This window comes from Miscanthus floridulus, chromosome 10 (assembly GCF_019320115.1).
Source record: "Miscanthus floridulus cultivar M001 chromosome 10, ASM1932011v1, whole genome shotgun sequence".
NCBI classification, from domain to species: domain Eukaryota; kingdom Viridiplantae; phylum Streptophyta; class Magnoliopsida; order Poales; family Poaceae; genus Miscanthus; species Miscanthus floridulus.
Genome location: NC_089589.1, coordinates 91,901,155 through 91,913,255, shown reverse-complemented (window position 1 = coordinate 91,913,255; position 12,101 = coordinate 91,901,155). Strand labels below are relative to the sequence as shown.

The window sequence follows — 12,101 nt, the reverse complement described above, 5'->3', positions numbered from 1 at the left end:
CTTGGACCGACTCTGAACAGCCAGCGTCTGACGAATTTTCCGAACGATCCTACGTTCGTGATTAATGTTGAGCATGAAGTGAAGAAAATTTCTGGGCCTTATGGGAAGAAAGAAGAGAAGGCAAAACTCCATATAGTTTAGCCAAAAAAAGGTCGGCTGAACCGGGTGCTATGAGGATAGCCCTCGGAGCGAACACTATCTCCTAATGAGCTTGCTCCCGATGTGAAGACGTCGAAGGGTAAAAGGCCTGTTAGCCGCAAGCTTGACAGTGGAGACGGCGGGGAGCTTCGGGGGAGCCTTGCCGGAAGGCACATCCGAGCCCCACTTGCGCGTGGAGAAGGCCCGAGACTATCCACAGAGCTACCTGACCAGGACCTTTGCCCTTACGAGGGGCTCTAGGGAGGACTAAGTGGAAGCTTGCGCGCTTCTCAATACCTTGGTAAACATACCAGAGTCATCGACGGGAGTTTGCATCTCTACCTGACTTAAGCTTCCGCATTTACATTATTACCTTAGTTGTGTGCTTTACCTTTCTAGCTTAGTTGATAGGCTAGTTGATAGGATTGGAACCTAGGTTGCATAACTCTTTTGTGGTAGAGATAGCAACACACTTAGCAAACCTTAGTTGCATATTTAAATAGTTTACTTTGTTGCATAGGTTTTGATAAGGTTGGAAGAGGCCATAGTTAGAGAAATAGATTTTAAGTGGACTAATTCACTCCACCCTCTTAGGTGTCACGGTCCCTACAGATGAGTTTAGTAGCACATCTTTATTGTTTTCACCCACACTTAGTAATAATAGTAATGCTTTGGCTCACTGTAATAAATTAGTTTGTCAATATGGTGACCCTTTGTGGTTTAATCAAAAACATTGTGTTGGAATCTATCTTAATCATAGATTTGTTCTTGTTGATGCTTCTGCATTTACTTTGTACGTTGATGGGTGTGTGATGCCGAGTTTTTGCGCTTTGGCATGAGGGAAGGAACACTAATGACATCTTGGGTTTTTGGGGCGTCTGGAGTGTAACATCCTTCTTCCTAGTTTGAGAAGGATATGATGGATTTTGAATGGTCTTTTCACCTCTTGTGGTTACCACTCACATTTCTATTAGGAATAGTCTCTTGTTGCCCTGGAATCTTTTATCTTTCAAAAGATGGGATTGTAGCAACTAATTGCGCGAGTTGGGTTTCTAACATTTTATTAAAACTTAGCTGATTTTTCATCTCAAATGATAATTTTTCCGTCTTAGAATTAATGTTCTCTAGCATCTTATAATTACCAAGAAGCTTTTTTTACTTATGTTATCATTGATTTTAGCTTGACAAAGGGCAGGATCATTAAGAGAAGGTTGACTGTTGTTGTAACCATTGAAATTATCACCTCCTTGATAGTTTGGTCATGAATTCTAGCCTTTGTTTTAGTTTGTTGAGGATGAAACCTGTTGTTGTTATTGATGTAACTGGCATCTTCTTGGGTCTTAGGGCAGTTGTCTCCTAAATGGCCCGTTTCACCATAGACATTGGGCGCATATTCGTTGGAAGACCAAAGTGCATAGAGGAATAGCCATGAATATGCAGATGGAACAGTGAGAGCCAACAATGACTAGGTTATGTTTAGCAGGGGGATAGTGCCCCTTCAAGCATAGCTAAGTTTGACACTTCAAGGCCTTATGAGATCGTTCCTGGCGAAGGGATGGCGATGATGGCTGAGCCGCCTTCATGTCAGTAGCCACTGCTGATGCGCCAATGACATAGCAGGTAGTCTGTGCCCGTGTTAGTGCGTGCGTGACAAAGTAGTAGGGTGAATGAATAAGCATATTGGTGTATCAATTTTATGTTGCAATATGTGGGCTTGGCCCAATATAAATTCTCAATAATTCCAAATAAATCTCAAAGATCCATTCATGTGTGGATATGGGGGAGCGGGAACTTTAGTCTCATATTGCTAGTTGAAGGGGAGGCTGCTATACTTAAATATGGAAACATTGTCCACTTCTTCAATACTAGTGTGTGTGTGTGTGGGGGGGGGGGGGGGGGGGGGGGGGGGGGGGGGGGGGGGGGGGAAGAGAACCTCCACATGTGGGCTCGCTTCACCGGGGCGAGGGGTGTAGACACGTCTGGTCCATGGTTGCCTATACTATTTGGTTCGTCTACTATGTTAGATATTTACATGCTAGTATCTGTGTAAATCCGGTTCCACAAGCATAAAACACAGATAACAAAGGATGGGAGAGGTGTCCCTTTCAGCCCTCCATACATCACCTTTCACAGAGGGAAGGAGCAGACCATGGCTACTTCAGTTTTACTAGTGAGTAAATTACACCAACGGTCCTTAAACTATCACACGATTCTCATCTAGGTCCTCAAACTAGGAAATTGCATATCTAGGTCCCTAAACTATTTAAGTATGACATCCCGATCACAATCCATTAGCTGACGTGCCAGCCCAAAGTGGAAAACTTTTTATAGGCCACACCCCCTCTATGATCTCTTCCTGATCAAAGGACTGACGGAGAATCCGCACTCTTCTCTGGGGATGCCTGCCTTTGATGCACTCGCATTCTGGCGCCGGTATGTCCTCAGCCTTCACTGCACGGGCAACCTTAGCACAGAGAGGAGAGGCATGGGAGGATTGAGTAGAGCTCTCAGGAAAAGAAATGAGAGAATACATACATAGTACTCCATACAAAGGAAAGTAGTACTCCCTCCATTCCAAATGTAAGCTATTCTGGCTTTTTCTAGGAGACATAAATACATCTAGATGCGTAACAAAAGTTATGTCTCACCTAGAAAAGCCAGTACAAATTACAATTTGGAATAGAGGGAGTAACTCTTAGATGGAAAAGGGTGGAAGATGGATATGATCAGAGTAACAATAATACAGCAGAATGTAGCTGACAGAAGGAAGTGGATAATGTAACTTTTACATACATATCTGCCAGATTTCCTGTAAATGATGAGGATGTCCCTAGCTTGAAGCCCATGCCTCTTAACAAATAATTCACCTGATAATATAGGGCATGCAATTCGTTGACATATATATAGAGTTCCAAGTTCGGAATTACTTTTACTCTATGATCAACTTACCTCTAGTTTCCAAGATATACATCCTACTATTATTATTAGTCCAGTACCTGAAAGAAAATGTATTGCATCAGCATGATAAAATTCAATTGCCAAGCAACAGGCAGATATATATCAATCCTCAAAGCTGAGGCTTGCACTATGTAAGCGTTTTACTTTTTGGCATCTGGAGAAATTACAGGCAAATGTTCACTCTAAACTGATGATCATCAGAAACTCTGACGTTTGAGCAACCAATAGTAGTACAATTTGGTGAAGATACCTGTACTTAAATTTCCATACAGCTGGGAGCTCAAAATCGTCCATTTCCAGTATCAGGCCATCGTTATCTTCCAAGATTGGAAGGTTACGCTCAGCATCCTTCTACATAATTCAGAAAAAAGTGAAATTGCAAGATGATTTGCAGCTCACACAGTTAAAAATTTACTTGCATTATAGCTTTGGTGCGTGCTGGAAATATATGTAGAACACAGTGAACATACTAGAGAGTAAAGCCCAATTAACAGGATATGCAAGTGCAAGTATCTACCTTTGGCAGCACAATTCTTCCAATGTTTCCAACATCACTGTTTGTCAAGTCCTTGCGCAAGACCATTTGGTAATCTTGACAGTTGGCCTTTTGTATGTAACATATTGGCATATGAGAAAAAATGGGACTTGGTTCAGGAGGAAGCCACCAAATATGATGATTGTTTAAGTGGTCAGCAATGGATTTTGGCATACCAGTAATACCTACTGAAGATTGATACCTTCTACAGTACATTTTAGCTACCTAAAATCATGTTTATCCATCTAAAAACATTATTCTCCTGCTCATTGCCATAAGGTCACCAGGTTTGAGTATTCTTTTACAATAAAATTTTAAAGGCGGAATGAACTGGTTGAAAATTGTGAATTCATTTCCCTTAGTCCTAAAGAATAACAAATAGTTGTCTTTATTCCTGAACAATGAATGAGTAAAATTATTTTCTTGAGTTAAATAATGTGTTAATCCTGTATAGAAAATACTAATAGTATCAACAAAGCACATGATGCATTAAAAAGACAACATACTATTTTATTCGTAACATTAATATGCCCATTGCCCTGGTTTAGGTCTTCCATCTCCACAGCTGGAGTGGGATCCGGTTCCTCACTGTTGTTGCATACGTTATCCCAACCTCCAAAGACTCTTGAAGTGTCCTGGAGAATCATGACACTATAAACTGCTCATATGATCAAAAAACATTTTCACCATACTCTAAAAGAGTCCTAGTACTGTTACCTTTAAATTGTTGGTTTCCTTGAAGATTTGGGTGGAAGTGTAGTTGGTTGAGCTTGGGGACATAAGTTGAAAAGGGGATGTAGGTGGCACTGATGGGGCCATGTTAAAGCTATTTGAAAACCCTGCACCTGTGCACCATCAAATGATATGTAATGAAGCAACGCACAGTACATTTCTCCTTTTATTTCAAACCATATATATAGCTGCATGACATGCATATATTTTTGTCAACAAAATGCAGAGGTTTAGAGACTGGGCTGCTGTATCAGTATCACATATTTATGATACATGCACTTGGATGCATTGGAAAAAAAAGATCTTTGTGCTCGGGATGTTTATATATTAATCATAATGTAACCCCGCACTTTCTATCGCAAGTAAATTAAATGTTCCTTGCTCTCCAAGGAAAATAAAATAAATCTATCTAGCCGCTTTTGTGTTTCAGTAAAGAACAGGGCGCGGAGCGCTTTCGACTTTTGAGTGGAACTAATTCCGAAATTAATGCTGTTTAGAAATTAATCAGAGTATATATAATACCCCTCCCATGCAACCACTAACCGGCAGGCCGCCCAAAATAGCAACTGAAACCTCTCATGGACCTCCCTCATGTAAATACTCATGCTATACCTCTAAATTCCCTATGAACGGCTGAAGTAGAATCCTTGTCGGAGGTCGTGGATGCAAAAACTTGCATAAGAGTTAGAAAAGAGGTGGGCAGCTTATCTAAAATATCTGCAGGTCCTAGGTGGGGTCGTATTTACCAAAAATAGCTGATGAATCTACCTTGACATTTGGCGGACTAAGGGGGTTGACATGTCTAAATGAGACTCTGGTCTTGGAAGGAATCTCCTAAGAGAAAAAGACCACCATGCCCCGATTTGACATATATCGCTACCCAACTTTACGTGGTCAACCCTTGCGCTATAATGATGAATGCGACAAACCATTTCTACTTGAAACAGCTTCACTTGTATACACACCTTTTTCCCTCAAGTTCTCATGAGTTAAAAGCAAAACCCTCAAGATAGGGTCCCTCCACTCCAAAATAACAGTGTCAAAATCTTATGTGGGTTTGCATCTATGCATGGTGGCACCACAAGTCAAGCTACGACCACTCAAATAAGAATATTGAGATAGTTATTTATAAATCAAGGTAAATCATATCATTAGACAAAATTAGCTTGTTGTGATCAGGGATTTGGTTTGTTAATTTGTTAGAGGTCTTGCTAGAGGCAATAATCTCTATAAAGGAGGAAATTATAGCATTAATGAATACAAGCAAGCAAAATACTACTGTCTCCTTTCTTTATCTACATCATATCATGGCTCCGAGCCGGGGCAACGGATCCATATAGGACAGCGTGGGTGCGGGCATATGGCCATACCCACGCCAAAACAAGAAATCAATCATTGCTATCAATTATTCACCATATTTGTACCCCAGGTTCAACTCTATGCACCCAAAGACAGGCCGCAACCCCCCCCCCCCTCCCCCGCCCTATCACTACTGGAAACCCATCCTTTGCCGACGGCTTCTGGTATCTCGGGCACTCGGCAAAAGCTCTATTTGGCAAGGGCCAGCCCCAGGAGCCCTCGGCAAAGATAGGCCCTCGGCAAAGAAACGGCCCTCGGCAAAATAAATCTTTGCCGAGGGCCTAGCCCTCGGCAAATATGGCCGGATGGGTCACGGCGGCCACTGGCGTTAGTCTTTGCCGAGTGCCCGCCGTCAGGCACTCGGTAAAGATTTTTTATTTTCTTTGCTGAGGGCCATTGGCCAGGCCCTCGGCAAAGATCCCCTTTGCCGAGGGCCAGGCTAGGCCCTCGGCAAAGATTTTTTATTTTTTTTGTTTTTTGAACCCAATTTTTTTGTGGTGCTATAATACATTATTTAAAACTCAATTTTAAAATTTGGGCCAATTTTGACTTTTTTGATATATTTCCCTAATTTATTTCTTTTCATTGATTTTTTTTGAATATTTCAAATTTGAACTGCAGGTCGATGGAATAATGCAATTTAGTGATTCAAAAAATATTATTCATGGTATTTGGTGTATGTTGAGTCCCTATCCACGAACTCGCATCAAATTTCGGGCATCTTCTTCACGTAACATGATGAGGAACTTATCGGAAAAGTGTTTTTAAATTATATAAAATCCATACGAAAGTCCGAAAATCACGAAACTTGTCGAGGTGTCATGTTATCGCATGTGTAGGCTGTGGTAAAAAAATGAGAAGGTTTCGAGCAAGTTGTGACGTCGGTTCTAACTTGTGCTTGGATTTCATGAACTTGTCGTAATAAACATGTGAATGATGATGAACATGTGACTTGTCGTTGTAATATATTGTGATTTGTGGTTCACAATTATGGTTGTGATATTTTGGGAGAAAATGGGTTCTGTGTGATATATATATGTGATGGTTGATATATATATGTATATATATGAAATACTTGTGTCGATGGAATGCAAAAAACAAAAAAAAATTTAAATTTCTGCCTCTTTGCCGAGGGCTATGATCAAGGCCCTCGGCAAAGAAGGGTCCTTTGCCGAGGGCCGTCCCATTGCCCTCGGCAAAGATTCATTGGAAAAATTCTAGAACATTTCTTTGCCGAGGGCCATGGTTGGAGGCCCTCGGTAAAGACTTTTTAAAAAAATTTAAAATTTCTTTGCCGAGGGCCTGCGGGGAAGCCCTCGGCAAAGATTTTTAAAAAAAAAAGAATAATTCTTTGCCAAGGGCCGTCCCATTGCCCTCGGCAAAGATTTTTTGGAAAAATTCTGCAACATTTCTTTGCCGAGGGCTATGGTTGGAGGCCCTCGGCAAAGATTTTTTAAAAAAAAGAATAATTATTTGCCGAGGGCCCCCGGAGACGGCCCTCGGCAAAGACTCCGTCCCAGGCGCCGGCGCCGTGACGGTTGGTTTTCTTTGCCGAGTGCCGGTCCAGCTCTCGGCAAAGGCTTTGCCGAGTGTCCGATAAAGGGCCCTCGGCAAAGACCTTCTTCGCCGACTCAAAATTCCCCAAGAGCTCTTTGTCGAGGGCCGCCCTCGGCAGAGCCTTTGCCGAGGGTTAATGGGTCTTTGCCGAGGGCCTGAGGCCCTCGACAAAGAGGCCGTCTCCAGTAGTGTATTTTTCTCTACCTTTGCACGGGCTCCGAGGTCCTCTAATTGACTAGTCCCACTATTTAGAAACAATCCACCGGTGACCAGTCCACTACACAAAACAAATTCATGAGGATATTCCATTTTTAAGTGACAAATGTACATGCATATATATACCTGACTCTTTGACATGATGGTTGCTGTGAAAGGAAGGAGTTTGGAGCATATTCATGGTTGCAGTGTTGCCATATGGAGAATAATCCTGGTAGCAACCTGGAGAATATGGAAGCAAAGCTGGCAAAGATAGTGAACGACATGATTCCAGCAGGAAGATGCTAATCATATAGTATCTAGGAGTACATATACATGGCTATCTATCACCAGAGATAAAGAATCACTATATGCATGGCTAGCTACAAATGGTAACTTGTTGAAAGATTTTCTCAGTGATCGATCAGTGCCACCTGAAGTGAGATTAAAATGGCAAAAGGAGATCTTAGAAGTGTGTCAAAATGGCTCTGAACCCGTAGAACACAGATAACTTTGTGCAACGATGAAACACAGCTTGCCAATCATAAGTTTTGTCAAAACCGGGAGCTAATCATGACGAGAGCATAAAATCCGCTAATATAACTACAAGATCACGGATGCTCCAAAGCGTAATTCAGCATGTGCGTGGTCCGGGGTACTGACCGGTAGGCGGCAGGGAGTGCATGCGGTGGTCTGGAGATGGGATGAGCGCGGCTGTGGCGGCGGCACCACGATCATCTCGGCGGAGTACGGGGTCTGTGACGACACCGGTACGTGAACCGGCGGCATTGCCACCGGCGCTGGGATCAGGCCGGCGGGGTACTGGTGGAAGTGCTGGTGGTGGTGCACGTCCGCGGCGCCCGGGGCGGCCCGGCGCACGGAAGCCATGAACGCCTGGTAGTGCTGCTCGTGCGAAATGGCCCTGCCGAGGTCGCCATGGCCTGCTGCGCCGGCGGACGAGCCCTTGGCGTTGGCCATGCGTGTAAGAGATGGAACTGGAGAATGATAGCGCAGCTTCTATTACACTCGGTAGAGATACAAATACAGGAACAGAGCTCTGACCACAGTGGCCAGCCAATCATTGCTTACGGTAGATCCTACAATCTAGGAGAGGTGGGGAACGTTGACTGGACTGTTACAACCGATTCACTGAAAACCGAAGAAACCGATCATATATCCTAGTTATCGTATACTTGTACGTTGACTATGGCCTGCAAGAGAAGAAGGGTGGGACGGGGACAGGTACGTGTACGTGGTGGTGGCCGCGGCTGTGGCCTTGAAGAGGTCTCTCTCTGTGGGTGCTACCGATGACTTATGGCGGGGAATTTTCCTTTGGGAGATCGAGGACGGGTGTAAAATATCTTGTGACAAAAAACAAAGCTGGCCTGCACTGCCAAACAAAAACTATAAATGTGGAACGGCAGCTTCTGTTAGAGCAGTCCCAACGTGATTAATGATAGTTTTGTTGGGATAACTACACTAACACACTTGTTAGGGTCAGCGGAAGCGCCTAATTTCATCACAATGCGAAATCGGCATAAGTCGTCACCTATTCACGGAAGAAAACATATGCATCACATATATATATATATAAAGAAAATAGCAACAGTCACAACTGATCACAATCAGCTGTGTTCACATCAACCGCATCAATAATAAAACACCAGATTTAACGTGGAAAACCTTCAAATCGGGGTAAAAACTACGGGACCAAACCAGCCAAATCTTCTTTCACTATATGCTTATGGGATTACAATAAGTTTATCTCTAGATAGCACTAGAGGCAACCATATATCAAGATACAACATATCTTGGATAGCAACAATAAGATTTAGGGGCTGCTACTTTGAGAGTGGAAAGACCTCACCAAATAATAGTGGAACTCAGATTAGACACTACGCCAATAACGATTTGTACAGGCGGTCCAGGATGGTTTGTAGGGGCAGTTTCGCCAGCCGCCCCTACCGAACTGTTGCTACAAATGGCCGGTTTGTAGGGGCGGCTGGCGAACTGCCCCTGTAAATTGGATTTCATTTCCAAAAAATCACAAATCCGGATAAAAAAATAGGAATTTTTCCCCACCAATTAGCCACCCGCCCACTCAGTCAAAGTCATAAGTCGTGTCATGCAGCGGGGATTCGAACCCACGACCTCCGCCTCGCGCGTAACCTCCTCTACCACTGCACCTCACACCTACTTATGTCTATATTAGATTTTGGTTCCCCACGTATTATCCTAAATCAAGTTTAAATTGATTGTTTGAGGCCCTAAATGAATTCAAATGAAAATGTTGTCAACTACAAAGTTTCGTAACTTTTCGAGATTTACAACTTTCATTTTGGTAGTTTCTCCATCTGAGGTAGGTTACAAAATTTGAATTTCAAATTTGAGAAATTCAAACGTAGGTTTCCTTGACAAGATGATTTCAAGTCAAAAAGTTGTCAACTATAAAGTTTCATAATTTTTCGGGATCTACAACTTTCGTTTTTGCTATTTGTCCATCCAAGGTCGTTTAAAATATTCAAATTTCAAAATTTTGAAAATCCAAACATAGTTTTCCTTGATAAGATGATTTCAAATAAAAAAGTTGTCAACTATAAAGTTGTATAACTTTTTGGGATCTATAACTTTTATTTTGGTTATTTCTCCATCCGAGGTCATTTGAAAATTTGAAATTTAAATTTTAGAAATTCAAACGTGGTTTTTCTTGACAAAATAAATTCAAATAAAAAAGTTGTCAACTACAAAGTTCTCTAACTTTCCGAGATCTACAATTTTTATTTTGGTCATTTAGTCATCCGCCATAGTGGTAGTAACATTGTTCATAAATTTTACATATCCCATTGTTCACAAAATTTATGTATCCCTCTTATGTTACTACCACTTTGTCAGATGAAGAAATAACCAAAATAAAAGTTGTAGACCTTGATGAGTTCTACAATTTTTATATTCATGAATTTTTCAGCTGAAATCATTTAATATTTCAAAACAACGTTTGAAGTTGCCTTTTTTGAAATTCAAAATTCAAATAAATAAAACACAGTCACATGAAAAGATGGACAAAATAATAGCCGTAAGAACACAATAAATTGATAGAGCATGATTTTAGAAAATTTTAGAAAAAAAACATAAAATTTGAAGTTAGTATGAGGGAGAAAGACTAGTTATAAGTTTTAGCCATAGATTAAAAAGAGAAATCAGAGTTCTTCGATAATTTTAAAATTGAATTTCAAACAACATTTTGAAGCAGTAAATGATTTCAAATGAAAAAGTTGTAAACAACAAAGTTTCAAAACTTTTCGAGATCTACAACTTTTATTTTGGTCATTTCTCCATCCAAGATCGTTTGAAAAAATTCAAGTTTTAGTGCTTTATTTTTACTATTCAGCGTCTATTTGTAGGGGCGGCTCCTAAAAATCCAATTTGTAGGGGCGGCTGGATATAGAGCCGCCTCTACAAATCGGACCATGTAGGGACGACTGATTACACCAGCATCCCCTACAAGTGGATTTGTAGGGGTAGCTCGTTTGGGCACCATTTGTAGGGGCGGCTTAATATAGTGACACCCCTATAAAAAAGGGGGCGTTGCTACAAATCCTTTTTTTTATTAGTGAGAGGCACCAAGGATGTGTATCTCAAGCTTCACAACCTTGGGGACGATTCCCTCTTGATCTACTGCAAGATCTCCTCTCTAATCTCACTCTTCTCCCTCTCTTTCTTTTCTCTCAAGTTTTCTTTCCTCTCACACGCAAGGAGCAAAGGGGCTGAACTGGAGCTGTCTTCACTCACACACCAGGAGTGGTTGTACTATGCTACTACTCCCTCTCACCAAGAGGCAACACTGAAGTAGTAGTCTTGCTGTCGAGATGCTGATTCCTTCTCCTAGAAGCCTAAGAAGCAAATACTAGATGCACACAAGTTTGGTCCATTTTCTTGTGCTACACCATGACATGTGGGGCTGCTCTCTAGGAGTAATTACTCTCCTAAAAGCTCTAGTTTGGTTTTGATAAATTGATGAAACCTATTTGAACTAACCCTATGCTCTAAGTGTGGAATTGAGATAGGTTGGTCCAACCCAAGTGATGGAGTTAGGTGGCACTCATGTATGGAGATGGCTACATAAAATGATGATGGTGATGGACATGATGGTGATCAAGTGATCAAGCTTGGGAAAAGAAGAAAGAGAAAAGCAAAATAGGCTCAAGGCAAAGGTATATTTGATAGGGTCATTTTGTTTTGGTGATCAAGACACTATAGAGAGTGTGATCACATTTAGGATAGATGGTTGTACTATTAAGAGGGGAACTCTTATCGGATAACTCGATCATCTATTACCACTAGGTGTTGGAATACATGCATTGCATTTTAGGCCTAGTGCACAATTGGAGAGAAGTGATTAACCTTTGAAAAATGTTTGTCAAAATGCTAACACACTTGCACGTGACGATGAAACACTTGGAGTGTTAGCACATTTGCAAAGGGATCAAAGGAGGAGAAGTAGGGGATGAGGTGTTGCCTCTGTGGGCGCCGTCACCCCCTGTCCGGTGCACCGCCACCTCTAGGGCGGTGACCGGCTAGCCTCGCCCGAGGAGGAGGTGTTGGGGGCTGGCACCACCAGTGACGGTGC

At 41.9% G+C, this 12,101-nt stretch overlaps 1 pseudogene; it reads right to left on the bottom strand.

Moving 5' to 3' along the window:
• Nucleotides 1-2,481: 2,481 nt before the first annotated feature.
• On the bottom strand, nt 2,482-8,452 carry LOC136489027 (putative B3 domain-containing protein Os04g0676650; annotated as a pseudogene).
• Nucleotides 8,453-12,101: the final 3,649 nt, after the last annotated feature.